The sequence below is a fragment of the Etheostoma cragini genome, chromosome 15, assembly GCF_013103735.1.
Source record: "Etheostoma cragini isolate CJK2018 chromosome 15, CSU_Ecrag_1.0, whole genome shotgun sequence".
Taxonomy (NCBI): Eukaryota; Metazoa; Chordata; class Actinopteri; order Perciformes; family Percidae; genus Etheostoma; species Etheostoma cragini.
Window position 1 is genome coordinate 278002 of NC_048421.1, and position 4328 is coordinate 282329.

At 42.4% G+C, this 4328-nt stretch overlaps 1 protein-coding gene and 1 long non-coding RNA gene across 2 annotated transcripts in view; one reads left to right on the forward strand and one right to left on the reverse strand.

Annotated features, from left to right (window-relative positions):
* The window catches only part of LOC117958237, an 859617-nt gene that overhangs the window by 206279 nt on the left and 649010 nt on the right, over window positions 1-4328 (reverse strand). The window lies entirely within an intron of this gene.
* Window positions 1-4328, forward strand: part of LOC117958312 — a 32267-nt gene that overhangs the window by 17520 nt on the left and 10419 nt on the right. The window contains exon 3 of the long non-coding RNA XR_004659684.1: window positions 1586-1914. This is a non-coding gene — a long non-coding RNA (uncharacterized LOC117958312). The remainder of the gene's footprint in view (window positions 1-1585; window positions 1915-4328) is intronic.

The window sequence follows — 4328 nt, forward strand, 5'->3', positions numbered from 1 at the left end:
CTGTTATTTTCCTCGTCTTCAGCCTCGTCAAACTTTCTACATTCAGCTTGTTGTTGGTGAGTATTTTTAGTATGTTTGCTCATTTTTAAACATTTAATTATATCTGCAAGATTCTTTGTAACTGTTTTTAACGTTGATAATACTTGACAAGCACTAAGTAATGTTGTGTAGCCTGTTCTCTTCGGGCTCATTGTGATCATGGATATGTAATCTGTATAAGACCAGGACCACGAGGACCTGATGTGTTTAAATGACATCACTGTTAAACACTCACCAGGTTTCATTAGGTGTGTTGGTCTCACTTCAGGCTCTAAAAGAATTGAATTGATAAAATATTTTAAAAAAAATGTTTTTAAACTATAGACAGCATGAGAAGAGAAGCAACGTCTGCCTGAAGCCATCAATCATCTCGTCAGTGGACAGTTACCGTAAACTTTATTACGCCGTGTTTCTACGCCCTCATACTCTGCTCCTGACTGGCTAGTAGTCCTTACCTAGGTACTGTCAGGGCCCTCATACTCTGCTCCTGACTGGCTAGTAGTCCTTACCTAGGTACTGTCAGGACCCTCATACTCCGCTCCTGACTGGCTAGTAGTCCTTACCTAGGGACTGTCAGGGCCCTCATACTCTGCTCCTGACTGGCTAGTAGTCCTTACCTAGGTACTGTCAGGGCCCTCATACTCTGCTCCTGACTTGCTAGTAGTCCTTACCTAGGTACTGTCAGGGCCCTCATACTCTGCTCCTGTCTGGCTAGTAGTCCTTACCTAGATACTGTCAGGGCCCTCATACTCTGTTTCTGACTGGCTAGTAGTCCTTACCTAGGTACTGTCAGGGCCTCATACTCTGCTCCTGACTCATTTCTTTTAAACAAGTAGAAATACCTGTTTGTGTTTATTCTTCCTGATCTGATAGATAATAATAGCTGTTATCCAACAGGTTTTTCAGGTGTTTATCATATCTGACGTATTTGCGGTGCAGTGGTGTTCACTTTATTAGTTTCACCATTCAGGGACAGTGGAACAAGACAAACTTCGACAAATTGTCACCTTATAAAAATAAGTTGTAAGTTTTTGCCCAAGAAGAATAATCATGGCAGGAATCTGAGAAAAGAAAAGCACGTCTGGAACATTTCTAACTCAGCTCAACTCTGAAGTTCATACAATCACATTATTGAAATCTGCAGAGAGAGAGAGAGAGACAGAGAGAGAGAGAGAGAGAGAGAGAGAGAGAGAGAGAGAGAGAGAGAGGTCTATACCGAGTTGATGGTCATTTGGGAAATTGAAGAAGAGTTCAATGTAATTAATTTGTCATGGCGTGCTTAAGACCAATGTGAAACGTAAGTATTAGAAAAAAATATACATATAAGTTTATAATCTCATGATAGAAATTTAAATATAACCTAAAAAACTAAGATGTCTAAATACTGTATGTATCTGGAGGGCAGTGCAAATGTTTTGCAGAGGACAATTTGCAAAACAAGGCCATAAAACAAGCCTGTTTAAGTCTGTCTAAACCTAATTACTCTACATGGAAACACACTGATCAATACCTGTTCTTATCTTCCAGAGCCAAAAGTCAGAGTGAGGGTGGAACAGGGCCGTGATGTTGTGTTACCCTGCTCTCTCAGCACCAAGGAGGACATTGAGTTTAATCTCTTTGACTGGAAGAAAGCTCCTCAGAAAGATGAAGGTCTGAAGAAGGTGTTCCTGTATAACGACGGCTTTCATTACAACAACGGTCGAGCTGGTCAGAGTGAAGAGTTCAAAGGTCGAGTCTCTCATTTTCAAGATGAACTGAAACACAGCAACGCCTCCATAATCATCAGAAATACAAAGATATCTGACAGTGGAGTCTACAGCTGTGATTTTCCTCGTCTTCAGCCTCGTCAAAAATTCTACATTGAGCTTGTTGTTGGTGAGTACTTTAACTACAGTTAAAGTTTGATCAATTCAATTCAATTCAATTTTATTTATACTATCAATTCATAACAAGAGTTATCTCAAGACACTATACAGATAGACCACACTCCATAATTTACAAGGACCCAACGGTTCTAGTAGTCTCCTCCAGAGCAAGCAACAGTGCGACAGTGGCGAGGAAAAACTTCCTTTTAGGCAGAAACCTCGGACAGACCCAGACCCACACCCAGACCCAGGCTCTTGGTAGGTGGTGTCTGACGGGCCGGTTGGGGTTGGAATGAAGAGTGGCAATAAAAAATAGAAAAAATTAGTAGTCTGTAGCAGTTCTTTGTAGTAGTTCATGGCATGGCAGGACGCTGTGTGGCATTACAAGGCACAGCAGGACGTAGCAGGGCGTAGCAGGACGTAGCAGGACGTAGCAGGGCACTGCAGTGTAGCAGATGAACATGGCATCACAGAACATGGAGCGGGACCATGGCGACAGCTGCTACCCTGATTTTGGAGCCTCTCTGATCCAAGGGAACATTCTGGGGAAAAAAGAACATAAGGACTCCTGGGAATGACTCCCCAGAGCTAGGTTAGTAACAAGCATTTCTGGGACATGGATGCACATAAATGAAAAGATGGAAAGTTAGAGGAGAGAGGAGCTCAGAGTATCAAAATAAGTCCCCAGCTGTCTAAAACTATTATTACAGCAAAACCAACAGAGACAAGGTAAAGAGCTCCAGCCCGGTCGGGCTAGAACTCTCCCCAACCCGATCGGGCTGTATGCCAAGTCTCCCTTTAGTTTTATTATATTCTTGATTATATGATAGATAAATCTGACAACTATGAAGAGAAGCAGGTGGGCCGGGTTAGGCGGACGCTGCGACTCCTCACTCCCTTACAATATTCAATTATATGCCCTAACTATAAGCTTTATCAAAAAGGAAAGTCTTAATCCTACTCTTAAATGTGGAGACGATGTCTGCATCCCAGACCCAAACTGGAACCTGGTTCCACAGGAGAGGAGCCCGATAGCTGAACGCTCTGGTCCCTGGACCCAGACTGGAACCTGGTTCCACAGGAGAGGAGCATGATAGCTGAACGCTCTGGCTCCCGTTCTACTTTTAGAGACTCTAGGAACCACCAGTAACCCTGCATTCTGGGAGCGTAGTGCTCTTGCAGGGTTGTAAGGTACTATGAGCTTTTTAAGATTAGATGGAGCCTGACCATGAAGGGCTTTGTAGGTGAGAAGAAGGATTTTAAATTCTATTCTAAATTTTACAGGAAGCCAATGCAGAGATGCTAAAACAGGAGAAATGTGATCTCTTTTCCTGGTTCCTGTCAGAACACGTGCCGCAGCATTCTGGATCAGCTGAAGAGTCTTTATGGACTTTTCCGAGCAGCCTGATAACAAAGATTTGCAGTAATCCAGCCTAGAAGTAACAAATGCATGGACTAGTTTTTCTGCATCATTTTTAGACAGGATATTCCTGATTTTTGCAATATTACGTAGGTGAAAAAAGGCGATCCTTGAAATTTGCTTTAAGTGGGAATTAAAGGACATGTCTTGGTCAAAGATAACTCCAAGATTCTTCACAGTGGTGCTGGAGGCCAGGGTGATGCTGGAGGCCAGGGTGGTGCTGGAGACCAGCGTGGTGCTGGAGGCCAGTGTGGTGCTGGAGGCCAGGGTGATGCCATCCAGAGTAACTATCTCTTTGGATAATGCGTCACGGAGGTGCTTGGGTCCGAGAGCAATAACTTCAGTTTTATCTGAGTTTAACATTAGAAAATTACAGGTCATCCAAGTTTTAATATCTTGAAGGTATGTTTGAAGTTTAGCTAACTGATTAGTTTCATCCGGCTTGATTGGTAGATATAACTGAGTATCATCTGCATAACAATGAAAGTTTATGGAGTGTTTCCTATTAATACTGCCTAAAGGAAGCATATATAAAGTGAACAGGATTGGACCGAGCACAGATCCCTGTGGGACTCCATGACTAACCTTGGCGTGCACAGAGGATTCATCGTTAACATGAACAAACTGAGATCGATCTGATAAATAAGACTTAAACCAGCTTAGAGCAGTCCCTTTAATGCCAATTAAATATTCCAATCTCTGTAATAAGATATAATGGTCAATGGTATCAAATGCAGCACTAAGATCTAATAACACAAGTACAGAGATAAGCCCTTTGTCTGATGAATTAGGAGGTCATTAGTAATTTTCATAAGTGCTGTCTCTGTGCTATGATGAACTCTAAATCCTGACTGAAAATCCTCAAATAGGCTGTTGCTATGCAGAAAGTCGCACAGCTGTTTGGCGACTGCTTTCTCAAGAATCTAAGAGAGAAATGGAAGGTTAGATATAGGTCTATAGTTGGCTAAAACATCTGGATCAAGGTTTGGCTTTTTCAGAAGAGG